At 37.2% G+C, this 16,751-nt stretch overlaps 1 long non-coding RNA gene across 1 annotated transcript; it reads right to left on the bottom strand.

Moving 5' to 3' along the window:
- On the bottom strand, positions 1,785 to 5,445 carry LOC110394881. Its single transcript, XR_002435996.1, has 3 exons — positions 5,217 to 5,445; positions 4,514 to 4,553; positions 1,785 to 2,604 (listed from the first exon to the last, which is right to left on the bottom strand). It is a non-coding gene; the product is annotated as an uncharacterized LOC110394881 (long non-coding RNA).

The raw sequence follows: 16,751 nt of genomic DNA, 5'->3' as shown, positions 1-16,751 counted from the left end.
CATCAGCTACAGACTAGACTGGTAAACTATGTTAAAAATACCCAAAAGAGTCAGTAAAGATCGAGAACACAAGTCTAAAAACACAAAATAAAGGAATTGTCTTGTGAAAGTCATACATTATTGTAAGCTGTTCTCTAGTAAGCAGTTGGGAATGAATAAATAACTATTTAATTTAACCCAATGATATAGTTCCAGAGGAAAACAGCAGATGACCCAAGTTTCCAATTTTATTTAATGCAGTCTTAAACTTTGACAAGTTTTGAAGTTGGAACCCTCAAATAGCAGTACTCAGTGAAATAGTTTTCCTCCAGAGTGTAACATGGAGGCAAAAGATACAATATATATTGAAAACCACTTTTATTTCTGCTGCTGTATGAGTGAGAGACTTACTGGAAAGTGACTGTCACTTGCGGAAGCAGAGTACACAGGAAATTCGTGATACTGAAGATGCATGGCCCATTTTCTGTAAAGCAGGAATTTATAAGTAAAGTCAAAATACAAATTGCCTCTTTCAGAGAAAGTGCAGAGAAGAGCTACTATTAAGAAATCATTGCTAAAGGAAGAAAACATGATGTCTTTCACTGATAAATTCACAGTATTACTTGAGACACATTTTTTCCAGACATTTTCAGAGTTCTTCACATGTAGATTACTTTTCCCTCTGCATTGAGCATACCAAACTCCTTTTTACTACCCCATAATTGTAGTTTTTGCTTATTATGCATATAATTTCTATAAAACTTTACAGGAGATATGCACATGCATTACAGACAGAATAGTTATCTTTAGTTCTATGCCTACATATCCTTTTTAACGAGATGGTTAAACCAAATAGAGGATAAGCTTTGCTAGTTCTGTAGTCTGTTCTCTGAATCTCAAATGGGGCAAGTGCAGTGAAAAATGGGGAAAATTCACAGAAAAGTTAAATTGAGATAGTTCAGTGTCTTACAAGTCAGGTGAACTGTTAATAGATTTTGATTGGTAATAGAAAAAAAATCAGTTCCAAAATATTTTTTTTCCTGAGAATTAAATTCTTTCAAAATATTTTGTCTTCTTTTTTTAATCGAGAATTTTAATCTTATGGTTTTCTGTCTAACTGCATTCCTTTATGAATGTAATAATCAACCACAAATTTTGCACTGCTCCATCCATTGCACAAATAGTATGCCCATTTAAAAATTTGCAAATTAATGTTTTGCTTCTCACATTTGAACATCTAGAGATTCTGCCATAAACTGTTTTTGTACTGACACTGCAGCACTCAGTTTACACTGTGTACGTGAAAACCAGATTTTTCAATTGTCATTTCTTACAGACACATGTTAGCAGGTGTTTGCCGTTTAAGCAACAGAACTTGAAGTACATTACTTAGTTAATGCATTTATATGGATTGCTGTTAAGCACTTACTATTTACAAGGACTGATAGAACCATGACAAGTTGATCGTGTGTTGTTATGGCTCTGATCTCTGTAGCTAAGAAAATGACTGTTTCAACTGTTTTGCCTCAGTAATCCAAGCTATTAATTTGTGATGAGTTAAGGAAAAGCTGCTCAAATGGAAAAAGAAATTTGAAATACTAGGTTTTATTTTATTGTGGTGCTAATTTATTATTCTTTCTCATCTGTTACTTGTACATTAATCTATTTACAACAGTTAGGAAGATTTAGGGTGTATTTGTGCGTATGACTGCCAGATATTGCAATTCAGAGGCAAGGTTAAAGAATATCCCAAATTAATGACTGCACGGTGACATTACAAAAAAAAAAAAAAAAAAAATCTCCAGATCACTACACGTTGTTTTTGTCTATTCTTAAGCAATATTTTACAAAAGCCATGGGGGTAGATGACTATGCAAGCTGTAAGTGTCAATATTAAAAATTATCAAATCAGAGTTGGTGGCTGAAGAAAGTGAAGCATACTATATATTAACACCCTACCTTTACGTGAGAAAACAGCTTCATAAGTTAGAAAAGCTGTTTGTTACTTTGTTACGTTGTACCCCTCTAAAAATTAGAAGGTGATCAGCTTTCTCAAAGATGAAGAATCTCCAATATATTCTAGTTGACTTGAATGGTTACTTACAATTTAGTGAAGCACTGAAACATGTAACATTGCTAATGCAAAATCAGAAAGTTTCGTTTTCTACAGGCAGATCATGTGTAGAGGAAAATCAAAACTTTAGTACATTTTATTTGAAAGTAAACACTTTTGCTTTTTAGAGTGCTTTTTTGTTGCCAGTATAAGGAGTCCAAATACAATCAGCAAGAATTTTATTTACATTATTGTAAATCAGCATTAATGGAACTGCTCCTGCACACTGCTGAAAGGCCAGAGAAACTGCTACCTGAAAGGCTCTTGTAACTTCACTTGTCCCTGCTGGGTTTCTTTGTACAGGTAGATACGGAAGTGAACAGTTTTAGCTCAGGCTTTTAAGCTTGCATATTCATTCTCATGATTACTGATCAACAGGAAATTAAAATCCAAGTTAGAGAGTGAACTTCGCTGAAAGTACATTTCTTAGGTTCTTCAGACAAATGTCTTAATACAAAAATGGAAGCAGTAGGATGTCTGTGGTTGGTTTTGTAGTAATCAAGTGTTTCTCTCTGTGAAGGACAACCAATTGAGGGAAAGATTCAGAACACATTATTTTTAAGCAAAAAGCATTATTTTTAAGCCTGAAGGAAATCAGGCCAGGTGAGATTACTTAAGAAATTTAGAAGCAGCAGTCCTTTCAAAACCTTCTCTTGAATATACAATTTTAAATTATTCAAATCTAGCTTTATGTACTAGCAAACATACAGAAAAATAAGTTGAAGTAAGTTTTTGATAAGCATGTTGATAGAATATATGACATAGAAAGATGTGGAGCAAATTTTATATGAAATTTGTCCAAAAACTTTTCATTTTTTGAGATTCTCTCTTCTCTCTTAGTTCAGTGTTCGATTTACTGAGATAAGAATATAACATTTCCTCTCATGATACAGATAATAAACAAATATTGATACACTTAATTTTACAAAAATGTTCTACATTTTGGGGGGAGTAGTAACATGCCAACTTGCTAAATTAAATACAGAAAAGTGAAATGTAAATTACTCTTTAAAAATATCAAATACAAAAATAATATAAAGAACTTGTTATATTTATGAAGTGTTAATTTTAATTGGCTTGTAGTAGACTACTAGTAGAAAGGAAATCTAGCAACTTATATGGGAAAGAGACCATAAAAGAAAAACTACTACTTACAAAAAAAAAAAAAAACTTACAGACCAAAATATGTTCATTACAGGATATTTTTTACTAAAATAGGGAATAAACATACTTTTCAAACATTCTATTGAAATATGATCTGGTATACACGTGTTGTTTTATTTACCGCTTAGAAGATATTTGTTTTGATAACAGCCTCCACACACTTCATTCTCTTAATTCTTAATTCCCCTAAGAAATAATTCATTTTCAGAATATCTAAAACCAAAGCCGTGATTAAAGTCATGTTTTTGAGATTCATTACGCTTAGATGCAATAAAAGAAGCCATAAATCAAGCTTTTCAGACATTGAAAGTATGGATATCAATTATAGTTGCCTTTTCTGTGTGTCACTGAGAAGGAGAGAGAACTCATTAAATAAAAAAGCACAGTGAAGTGGTTAAGATAGGTGGTTTTCTAACTATCTGATGGAAATAATCTGGAATTTGAAGGTTTATGATACCATCAATGATAGTTAATGGTTCCCCATTTAGTAATGGTTAAATCACTTGTTTAAATCAAATTTCAAATTTTCAGTTTTCTCAGGTTTTGTAGTTATCACTGTTTTCTCTTGAAGGTATTAATTAAAAAAAAAAAATAAGTAAAGGAAGAAAAAGGAAAAGACTGCCAGGGTATTTTACAGAACTAGATTAGTGGCTCTAGTGGATGTAATCTTCACACCAGCACTGTTCTGACTTTCAGTAACTGAAAATCATGCATTGTATCAAATCTGCAAATATTGATGGAAAAATGTAGACATCGTGCCAACAATCTCCTCTTACTGTGAAAACCATTAGGTAAAGAATCCGACACATCTAAAATAAATTGACAATTTACACAAAGTGTTAGAAATCATCATCCTTAAACAACACCACTCCCCGCAAAAAAAGCAACAAAAAAAAACCAAAAACCATCATGATCTGATAACAATCTAATAACACTAATATAGGTGTTTCACAGAAATACTTAGCTGTACTGAAGATAGTAAAGCAAATGGCAAGATGGTTAAAATTTTAATTTGATTTTTTCTACTGTTTCAAGGTAATTAATATAAAATGATTTCATCATTACAGCAATTTATGATGTTCCCTTTCAGTTAAATTTGAGAAACAGAAATCAGGTATAGTCATGCCCAGGGAAAATATTTCCATTGTAAATTACAAGAAAAACACCATTATTATTATTGTTTTTTTCAGTTTAATCATGAACAGTAGCAGTTTTACTGGCTTATTTAGAGTTGAGAAACAGACAAGGATTATCTACCTTCTTCCTCTCCTGGTTTCTTATTGCCAGGGAAGCCATCCTGTGCATAGCAAAGAAACAGAAAATTCAAAAGTCAGAGAGAATAAAACTATGAAAAGGAATGTGCAAACAAGGTCACAGCTAGGAAAGACTTACTGACAATGACTTTTATTCCTGTTTTGTTTCACCTTGAGTTCACTTTTTAATAAATGTTTTAAAAGTGAACTTCTTAAAAGTGTTACTCAGGCTTATTTCTGGTCTAATAAAAACAGGCTTTTGGGGGTTAGAGCTCTTCTCCCTTCAGCATTTGCTACTTAAAAAAAAAAAAAAAAAACATGTGGGCAGGCTAAACTATTCTAAATGGCTTTTTTTTTTGCCAAATACCATCATGGAATTAAACAGTATCCAGAATGAGTATTTTATTTGCATTTCCTTGTCTCCAGAATTACAATTCAATTATTCTGTGTTTTAAGTATAGAAGGGAAAGGTATGTTCTTTTGTAGCAAGACAAAAAAGGAAAAAAGGAAATAGAGAAAATATATAAATTATATATAACATATAAATAATATAAAGATATAAATATAATTTGTTTAGCTTTTAGACATTTACATATAAGAGTAAATAAGACTTTTTTTCTTTAATACATTAATGGAAATATACCGTAATGGTCAAACGCAGAATACTACGAGTTAAGAAGTCATATACTATAGTCAAAAATGTTTACCTGACTCAACTTTTGCATCCATTAGACTGCAGTCCAGATGCATATATTACAATCTGGAAAATTTCTGATGGAGAGAAATGCTGGAATTGATGTTAACATTAGTCACTGATGCTAAAGAAATAATTTACTGTTATACTGATTTTTTTTGTAAGTTTGGGTGAGAAAGTAAAAAAGAATGAGGATTTGCAGTGGTGATGTTAGACTGCCTGAATTTACTCTAGAGGGAGTATGTTAGAAGATGCAAAAAAAAAAAAAAAAAAAAGTTCACTACAGCAGAACAATTACTAATTTATTTTATTTTGTTTTAGTAAGCCCAGGGGATTAAGTTTTCCTAAGAAAAGAGATAAAATTAATTATTAGGCCTTCAATTAACCTATTATTTTAACTAAATATTGGAAGCTCAGTCAAAAGAGTCAGATGATTGATTTCTACAGTTTTTACAGAATCAATGAAAAGAGAGAGTGGGGGGGAAAAAAAAGAAGAAAAAGGTTTAAATTTTATAAGATTAGAATTGTTCTGCCTCCTTAGAGGTGGCCAGGATTATTGCCAGGGCTGCTTTAAATCAGTGGTTACATCTACAGCAACTTCTGACACCTGTGCCAGAAAGGACAAGCAAGCTCCTTGCTTAGCTTTGTTAAATCCACACAGTCATTTGGAAAGATGCTGTAAATGTATCACTGTACACAGGTTCAATCAACGTTAGTGCTACATGCAAGCCATCTGCTCATGGCACCAATGCTAATTGCTTTTCTAAAATTAATACTGTCAACAAGAGGGCCATATAACTAAGGGGTTAGATATACTAGATAAACTAGTAAGAATGAGAGTAAGCCTAGCAGAAATCTTTCACTCTGAAAAGATAATGTGCAGAGGAGAGGAGATTTGGTTTTATACATTTTCTTTCAGTGTAACCAACATTTCTGAATTTTCTTTGCTTAAAATGTTTTGGTGGTCCTAATATTCTGTTAGTCATAGAGGATCAAAAGAATATAAAATTGACCTCAAACCAAAATGTAATTAATTTTATTGCTAAGGATGTTTCCACTTAATACATTTTATCCTTATCTGCTTGAAAAGTACATTTGTCTTTCATTAAAGATCCTTGAATGCACTAATCATAATGTTTTCTGGGACAAAACACAAAAGATCAAATTTTGATAATCTTCTCTACCAAGGAAGCAATCTTTCTGCATTTCTAAAAATAATATGGGAATTGAGGCTGTCATGGTTTTGTGATTTTTGTTGTTGGTATTCCACATCATTACATCATGTAAAGCACTGGCAGTTAAAGAGTTAATTCCCTGGTTACTGCAAACCACCTTTTTTGGTGTGTGGTCCTCTGAGGGGGAGGGGAGAAGATGCACTCTCCAGGGTTTTTTTTGCGTTAGAGGGGGTGGTGAAGCCGTCTGGGAGACGTGGGGTCTCTTCCTCCCTGCCCACCAGAGAAGCACGTGGTCCTCCTGCAGTTTATGGTGTAAGAATCTCAGTTTGTAAACTCTCTGTTCTGATTTTACTGGCCTCAATTTTGATATATTTAGTAAAATTAGTTGTTCCTCCTCAGATTGGTGCCGTTGTTTTGTTTTATATCTGCCTATGAGTTCCTTACCTTTCCCCTCTGCCCTTTGTTTTCCTCAGGGTGTGGGTCCGTGGCTTCCCTGCCGCTTTAGCTGCCAGACCTCTCGGGGCCAGCCCCTACCCGCCAACATTCTTTTTTTTTCCCCTTCTTTTTCTCTCCTTTTATTTTCGGGCCTGTCCCCCTTGTCACAGACGCAGATCCTTGGATAACACTGTGACAGAGGCTTAAACATGGTAGCATCTAGCAGGATCTCCAACACAATCACAGAATCGTTATGGTTGAAAGACACCTGTGCAGGTAATCTAGCCCACCCCCTGCTCAAGCAGGACCACCTGGAGTATGGTACCAGGACCAAGTCCAGTCATCTTTTGAAAATCTCCAAGGAGAATATTCTACAACTTTTCTGAACAAGCACACACTCTCACAGTTCAGAAGTGCTTCCTGATGTTCAGACAGAATCTCTTGTGTTCCAGTTTGTTGCTTCTTGTCCTGACACTAGGTACCAATGAAAACCTTTATCCATCCTCTTTGCACCATCTCTTCAGGGATTTATAGGTACTGATGTGATCCCCTATGAGCCTTCTCCATGATGAACAGTCTCAACTCAGCTTTTCTTCATAGGAGAAGTGCTCCAGTCTGTTCATCATCTTGCTGAGAGTCCCACTGGACTCTTTCCAGTATGTCCATGTCTCTCCAGGGTGGGGAGGAAAGGGGTGCAGGGGGAAGGGGACATTCAGCCTCACCAGTGAAGTGTAGAAAGAAGGATGACCTCTCTTAACCCGCTGCCAATGTTTTGCTTAATGCAGCCAAAGATCTTTTTAGCTCTGTTAGTGGCAAGGGCACATTGCTGACTCATGTTCAACTTGGTGTCTACAAGGACTCCAGCATCCTTTTTTGCAGACCCCATTTCCAGTTTGGTGGACCCCAGCATGTAATGATGCCTAGGATTGTTCCTCCTCAGTTGTAGGACATTACTCATCTCCTTGCTGGACTTCATGAGATTTTTGTCAGACCCCTACTCCAGCTGCAGGACTCTCTTGTAAGTCAGCCAATCCTCTCAATTTCATGTAACGCCCAAATTTACTGAGAGTGCACTCTACCCCATTATCCAGAAGAATGAAGCTGTTAAACAAGACAGAAAGCAGTATAGACCTCTGGAGTATCCATTACTGGCCTCCACAAACTGAGCTATCTTATCTATCAAAAATACTATCAAGCCTGAAACTTATCAAAAATGACTTCAGGGGACTAGGGCGGTTAGTTCAGGGAAAAGGAATACAGGTAGTATTTTCTTCTATCCCTTCAGCGACAGAGAAGGACACTGAAAGGGGCAGGAAAATCCATCTCATAAACAAATGGCTGAGAGGCTGGTGCAAACACAAGAATTTTGGGTTCTTTGATCATGGGGTGGTCTACTCGGCACCAGGCCTGAGGTCTGCTAATGGGTCTGTCCTGTCTCAAAGGGGAAAATGCATCCTTGCCCAGGAGCTGGCGGGGCTTATAGAGAGGGCTTTAAACTAGAGAGTAAGGGGGAAGAGGATAAAACCAGGCCTGCAAGAGGTGTGCCTAGGTGGGTATCAGGATTAGGGGTCGGCCAAGGGGCTCAGCTGAAGTGCATCTACGCCAACGCCTGCAGCATGAGCAACAAACAGGAGGAGCTGGAAGCCTTCGTGCAGCAGGCAAACTATGACTTAGTTGCCATTATGGAAACATGGTAGGATCGCTCCCATGACTGGAGTGCTGCGATGGATGGCTACAAGCTCTTCAGAAAGGATAGGCAAGGAAGGAGGGGTGGTGGCATGGCTCTCTATGTTAGAGACTGTTTTGACATTACTGAGCGTGCAACTGGGGAAGACAATGTTGAATCTCTGTGGGTTATGATCAAAGGAAAGGCTGACAAGGCAGACATCCTGGTGGGGGTCTGTTATAGACCGCCTAACCAGGATGAACAGACAGATGAGGCGTGCTGATACATGCTGGGAATACAACATGGCGCAGAAGAAGCAGTCTAGGAGGTTTCTACAGTGTATGGAAGATAACTTCCTTCTGCAGCTGGTGAGAGAACCTACCAGGGGAGGTGCCCTGCTAGACCTGCTGTTTACAAACAGGGAGATGTGGAAGTAGGATGGTGTCTTGGACATAGTGATCATTAAATGGTAGAGTTCTCAATTCTTGGTAGAAGCAGGAGAGAGGACAGTAAAACTGCTACCTTGGACTTTTGGAGGGCAGACTTTGAACTGTTCAGGAGACTGGTAGGGAGGGTCCCTTGGGATTTGGTCCTGGAGAGTAAAGGGGTCCAGGAAGGCTGGTCGCTCCTCAAGGAGGAAGTCCTGAAGGTGCAGGAACAGGCTGTCCCCCTGAGCCACAAGATGAGCTGGCAGGGAAGGAGACCGGCATGGATGAACAGGGAACTTTTCCTGAGGCTCCAGGAGAAAAAGAAAATCTACCTCCTGTGGAAGAAGGGACAGGCAACTCGGGGAGAGTACAAAGAAGTTGTTAGGATGTGCAGGGAGAAAATTAGAAAGGCAAAGGCCCAGCTCGAATTAAGCTTGGCTGCTGGGATTAAAGGAAACAAGAAACACTTCTACAAATATATTAACAGTAAGAGGAGGACCAAGGAGAATCTCCATTCTTTACTGGACGCAGCTGGGAATGTGGCCACTGAGGACAATGAAAAGGCTGAGGTTCTCAATGCCTTTATTACGTCTGTCTTTCAAAGCCAGACCAGTTGTCCTCAGAGTACTCTACTCTCTGACCTGGAAGTCTCGCATGGGGAGCTGAATAAACCCCCCACGATTCAGGAGGAAACCATCAGAGACCTGCTACTCCACCTGGACTGCCACAAGTCCATGGGGCCGGACGAGATCCACCCAAGAGTACTGAGGGAGCTGGTGGAGGAGATAGCCAAGCCGCTTTCCATCATCTGTCAGCGTTCCTTGTCAACTGGAGAGGTCCCAGAAGACTGGAGACTTGCCAATGTGACTCCCATCTACAAGAAGGGTCGTAAGGAGGATCCGGGGAACTACAGGCCTGTCAGCCTAAGCTTGGTGCCAGGGAAGGTTATGGAGCAGATTGTCCTGAGGGAGATCATGCGGCATTTGCAGGACAACCGGGGGATCGGGCCCAGCCAGCATGGGTTTGTGAAGAGCAGGTCTTGCTTGACCAACCTGATCTCCTTCTAGGATCAAGTGACCCGTCTGGTGGATGAGGGAAAGGCTGTTGATGTGGTCTACCTAGACTTCAGCAAAGCGTTCAACACTGTCTCCCACAGTATTCTCCTGGAAGAGCTGGCAGCCCATGGCTTGGACAGGTACACTCTTTGCTGGGTAAGGAGCTGGCTGGAGGGCCGGGCCCAGAGAGTGGGGATGAATGGAGTTAAATCCAGCTGGCGACCGGTCACGAGTGGTGTTCCCCAGGGATCGGTGCTGGGGCCTGTCCTTTTCAATATCTTTATTGATGACCTGGCTGAGGGCATTGAGAGCACCCTCAGTAAGTTTGCAGACAACACCAAGCTGGCAGGATGTGTAGATCTGCCTGGCGGTGGGAAGGCCCTACAGAGAGATGTGGACAGGCTGGATCTCTGGGCTGAAGCCAGTGGGATGAGGTTCAACAAGACCAAGTGCCGGGTCCTGCAATTCTGCCACAACAACCCCAGGCAACGCTACAGGCTTGGGGCAGAGTGGCTGGAAGACTGTGTAGAGGAAACGGACCTGGGGGTATTGGTTGATGCTCGGCTGAACATGAGCCAGCAGTGTGCCCACGTGGCAAAGAAGGCCAATGGCATCCTGGCTTGTATCAGAAATAGTGTTGCCAGTAGGAGTAGGGAGGTAATTGTACTCAGCCCTGGTGAGGCTGCACCTCGAGTATTGTGTCCAGTTTTGGGCCCCTCACTGCAAGAAAGACATTGAGGCCCTGGAGCGTGTTCAGAGGAGGGCAACGAAGCTGGTGAGGGGTCTGGAACACAGGCCTTATGAGGAGTGGCTGAGGGAGCTGGGATTGTTCAGCCTGGAGAAGAGGAGGTTCAGGGGAGACCTTATCGCTGTCTATAACTACCTGAAGGGAGGTTGTAGTGAGCTGGGGGTCGGCCTCTTCTCTCTTGTAACTAGTGACAGGACAAGGGGGAATGGCCTCTAGTTGCACCAGGGGAGATTTAGGCTGGACATTAGGAAATTCTGCTTTTCTGAAAGAGTGGTCAGGCACTGGAATGGGCTGCCCAGGGAGGTGGTTGAGTCACTGTCCCTGGAGGTGTTCAGGAAACGTTTAGATATACTGTTGAGAGACATGGTTTAGTGGGGTTATTGGTGGTAGGTGAATGGTTGGACTGGATGATCTTGTAGGTCTTTTCCAACCTAGCTAATTCTATGATTCTATGATTCTAATACAAAGACACTATTTTAATGCTACCCTTTTCAGTTGCAGGTAAATTTTGTACTGTAATACTTTTAGCTGCCTAGATATTATTCCTCATGTTCTATATTTAGATATATTACATAAGCAATAACAAGGAAAGGGCTTATTAACCAGCACCATGTGAATGGAATGTATTTAGAGTATGTTGGAGTTGAGTTATCTTGCCAAACTAATCAGCACATACAATAGGAAATTTATTTCAGTCTTAGGACCTAGATTTTTAGCATACTGTCCATAAGTTGAATCTTGCTTGTTTCAGATCATTAGCCCAAAATGTGAAGCCTCTAGATCTTCCCAGTGCCTGGTGAATTGTAGCATTTTCTACAAATGATCTAAGTCTGCAGAAAAATTACATGTATTTTTGGTGAAGCATAAACGTTTAATGCAAAGCCATCATCTCACATAAGATGTTTAAGGAAAAATGTGTGACTGATACCGCAGACCCAGCACCATGTCTAGAAGAGAGACAAAAACCCACACATTTTGATACTGAAGTACTAATTTTAAAAAGATATATGCAAATATTCATCAATAATCTGTTTCAGAATCAAGAAGTTTGGAAAAGTGTTCTGAATGTGATAGTCTGAAGGAAACTGAGAAAGAAATGCCTTTGCTTTATGAAGACTAATTTTCTTGCATGTGACAGCATGTGATGGTCACTGTGACAGAAAGCATTATAGCACAATAATGTAAAACAATGTGTAAAATCTCTTACCCTTCTTCATACTGTTCCTGAAACAATCCATTGGTGTTAACTTTACGTCCCAGGAAAGTGGAAAAAAAAAGAATATTTCTAATTAAAGAACATCCACATTTAAAGCAGCCTGCATAGTAGACAGTAAAGAAAGTTTTGGGCCAGAAATTCAAGAAATCAACCACTTGAGAAACAGCAGTAAGTTACTTCTCAACTAAACAAATGAACAGATAAACATCTTACAATAGGAGATTTTTTATACTTGGTATGTCATGTCAGATACTTAAAAATTATTACTGAAGACCTAGTCAAAAGGTTCAAGGACACAAAATCTTTAAAACCCATAAGTAGATCTGCAGGTAAGAGAGGAAGTATATCAGGTCTTAAAAAATATATCAGCACTAGACACCCAACCAATTGTTTTTCTAAAATTATACTTGCAGAACACACTTGGCTCCAAATGAAATTTGTCAGTGACTAGGCTGTTACTATTGCTCACATATTAACATAGTTTATAGAATCACTTTCCCAAGCTGGAAGAGACCCTCAAGGATCAATGAGTCTAACTCCTGGCTCCATAAGCAATACCAAAAATTCAAACAACTAACTTCCCATTTTAGGAAAATGCTCTCTCTTTTTCATTTCTTCTTCCATTATGTATACGTAACCAAATTTTACCTGATTCTGCTTATTTTACTTGTGAAGTTTAGTTTAAAAAGGTCTTCTCTCTATTTAGTATTCCCATCAAATTTACATACAAATATTTTCACTCAGTTTTAATATGTGATACAAACCATGTTCATCTATCAAACTCCCAATTTACAGCCAAAGTTTATTTTTATTATTCAAAGCTATCCTGACCTCGCACTAATTTCATCCAATTTATGGTTCTCAATGTTCTCCACTCTGAATGGACAGTGTACATCGACTGTCCATCCAAGAATAATGACAAACTTGAACAAGGATGAGATAGTTGGCCCTACTAAAATATCTGGTTTTAAAGTTCCTCTTTTCATTCTCAACTTCTTGGAATTCTTTATCCTTTCTTATGGCAATATGAAAACAAGATTCACAAATGAATCTTCATCTATCCTTGGTTTACTTCTTTAAGCTACCACCTCTACCACAAATCCACTAAAGTTTCTGTAGGGATCTGCAGTGGTGTGTGGTATTTGTTAGCCGACATGTATTACGAAAAAGCAAGATAATGACTATTACACTTATTTTGAAGAATATTAAAAACAAACACACAAACACTATTTCCCTCTATAAATGCATGTTAAATGATTTAGAAATATTTTTTTTCCAGAAAAGTTGAGCCAAAAACTAAAGTTGTTTAGAAGAGCTAGAAAGTGACTATGTTTTCAGCTTGATCCACCCAGGTACATATTATTTTATGTAATGATTTTTAACTCTACCAAAACAAACAAACAAAAAATTAAAAACAGAAAAGAGGATTAGTAGCCCTAAAAAAAAAAAATTAAAAAACACTGTTATTAGTTATAAATACTTCCTTGAATTAATTGATGCGGATGGCAGTAAATCCTGTCCTCAGGACCTATCAGATTCTGCTTTAAAAAGTTTCCTTCCTACTAAACTCTATCATATTTCAGTTATTTATAGAGCTAATCACACTGGAAATACATAACAGTTTGGGTTTTCTGTTTATTTGTTTTTCAAGTAAGCTCATTATGTGGAAATCTCCTCATTAGAAGAGAACAAAATTTTAAGCAAAAGAAGGAAAATCATAATTTATTAGTAAGTATACCCTTTCTATAGTGTAAAATGTAACAACAAAATCTAGATTATATACACACTAAGAATGAATAAATGCATGTACCACCACAAAAACAAATGGTCTTCACAACTAAATGCTTAATGCCAAAAAAAAAATATGAGGATATTATATAAATGAGATTCACCTGTTAAGCCAATCTAACTGATTAATTCTTGCTGGTTTTGAATAAAACACAGCTGCCATGGTTAGCCTGGCTAGCTTTAATTTCCTATAAAGGTAGTAATGCTGTAAGTTTTCCAGAGAGATGGGAGTGTTCCAAAATGTGGTGCATGTAGTCTGTTGGATACATTTTTTTATTAATGGAAGAAGGGTTAAATCCTTCTTATTTTTCTTCTATATTAATGTCACTGTGAAGAAAGATTTAACAAATGCATAGCTTAGTGCATTTGTAATGCTAGCAGATGCATGTAACACTTTTTTTTCCCCCCTGTTACTAAATATACACTATATCTAATGCACAGAGTCTTCAATCTTTAAACTAGATACTTTGCTCCAGGTTAACAGCCTTGGAAAAGTTGTTTAGAGATTTGTTTAAAATGGAAATCTAAGGTTAACTTTCAAGAAAAAGAGATAGCAGATAAGTGGAGGGTATGGAAAGGCCGAGTGTTACCAACTGCAAAAAACTGTTATTTCTTTTGCCCTTCAGCTCATGTGTTACACTTGAAGACTCAGGTAGAAGTACTGCATGGTATAATGTGGATTGATGGATAAGCAAGGTAGGGACTGGTGGATTAGTGGCAAATTGTGTTATCAGCAGAGCAATGATGGTACTTTGGCTAACAGAAAGTATTGTAATTAGAAACACGTATGCTTTCAAAATGCATATGTATTTGTACAAATGCATATTCTTTATATTTTGGGTATGCATTTTTAGTTTGATTTTATAATCTGTAGAGCTACTACTGTCATAATCATGTTGATGTGACTTCTGTTGAGGCATGAACAGGGGTGATATTCATATTGAACTTTACTGAGAAAAGCTTTTTTTGTTTTGTTTTTTAATGGTTTTCTGTGGAAGCAATTGTAAAAACATGAGAAATATCAAAAGCTCCTTTATTCTGAAGATAGTCCAAGTTTACAGAGTCATAAACTTTGAGTCACTGCAAGCATTTGCTTAAAGAATGCCTAAAGGGATTCAGCTTATCTTTACCTTATAGCTGCAGCTGTCTCACACATTTAACTTTTACAGAAACTTAATTTACCTCATTTGTATGCAATGATGCATTCGTTGTGATGTACCTGACATTCTATCTTGATTTTTTGTGATAATCAGAGAGAACTATGTGGAACCGTTGCCAAATCATCATCTCCTTTTTTGGTCTATAACAATGCTATTTATTTAATAAAAATAATAAAATAAATATAAAATAATAAAATAATAAAAATAATAAAATAAAGTAGCTAATGCATATCCATTGGGCTTCCCAATGTTTCCAGCATCATGCATTTCATAGCATTAAAGAATATCTTATGTGTTGCAAGTGTGATAAATATGTACTGAAAGATGGTAATGAGCTTCTATTGGTTCCTCACTCAGATTCTCTCTTGCCCATTAACAATCTCTTTGCAGCTGAATCATGTTTTTATGTATATATAGCAGTTAACACAAGTCAATTCTCTTTCATTAGTTATTTCCACAAGATAAACAAATAAGCAGCAATATTTAAATGCTTATTTTTTTCCCTTCCTTGTGCAGGTGGTCTGTTTTATACTATGTATTTGTTAAAAATATTCTGGGGGGAAAACTTGGGAAAAAATAAAACCAAACAAAATAAAACAGCTCCAGTCTTGTTTAGTCTTAACAACACAGATTAAACAAATGGACCAGATAAACATGAATATTTTGTATTTACCCATTTACAGATTGCTGACCTTCATAAATTTACAGAAAAAAAATTATCTGTAAATGCAAGGAAACTGGGAGTTTCCTAAACAGTTTCCTAAACTGGCTATTAAAAGAGGACATGAAGAAGAAAGGAAGACTATGTCTGTTTAGTTTGCAGAGACCAACACCTGATTAAGGCAAAAAGAGGGCAATGAAACAGCAGAAGGGAATAACTTGAGCTTGGGGACATAAACAAGCTTTACGTTGGAGATGGAAAGATCTTCTGAAAAAAACTAATTAAAATATAATTTCACCTAGAGAGCATTTTAAGTTTTCTGTACTATTATTTTGCAATATTTCTCCCCGTAGACTCTTCAAAGTGAGGATGAATTAATGTTACATCAGAGATAGCTGTTGTCAAATAATTATAGTTATTTCATTAATAAAAGGTGCAATGCATCATTAGTGATTACTTTCTTACTGAAACTTTGTAAGTAGGTTTGAATTTACTGGAAAGAACTGTAAAGACAGAACAGAAAATGTAAGTTTTCATTTATACAGTTTTCACTTCAGCTCCTAGGTGGAGAAAACTTTTGAAGCAAATATGCTGTTGAAGAGATAGGGTGCATGATATTTAACAGATACAAAGTAATATTTAAATTCAAACATTTTTGTTCTTTTTTTCTTTTTCCTTTGTAATCTTGAGCAAGGGGAGTTCTGCTTGTAAGATACTGTCAGAAAATGTTTGAAATGATCTGCTGTAAAGTTGGTCTGCTGGATGATATCTCAAGATTCCATAACACAGTTCCCTGAAGTGCTTGACACAGGCAAGTAAACCCACTCTTCAGGTCTCACTCTTGAAAATAAACAACTGTTCTTCTTGCAGAACACAGCTGTGTCTCCAAGTTAATTCTTACAAGCCATTTTTAGATCTCTCTCTCTTCAAAGCTGCAACATACGTTTATCTACTGGCATCATTCCTCACTTATTTTTCTCCTTAGGTGGAAATAGCCAATTTTAGAGCCCAAAGCATTCTGAACATCATGCAGTCATGACTAATTTATTCTTGTAGATAAGTACACTTCACTACAAAACACAAATCATAACTGAAAGTTTACAAGCTCTTGGAAAAGTTTTCCCTAGTTTGTATGACAATTTCCAGCACGTTTTAATCTTAAAAAAAAAAAATCATTTAAAAAGTAGTTTTTATTCCTATATTTATTCATGAAATG

The sequence above is a fragment of the Numida meleagris genome, chromosome 2 (genome assembly GCF_002078875.1).
Source record: "Numida meleagris isolate 19003 breed g44 Domestic line chromosome 2, NumMel1.0, whole genome shotgun sequence".
NCBI lineage: Eukaryota > Metazoa > Chordata > Aves > Galliformes > Numididae > Numida > Numida meleagris.
The sequence above is the reverse complement of the archived record's forward strand: the minus strand, read 5'-3'. Positions and strand labels throughout refer to the sequence as shown.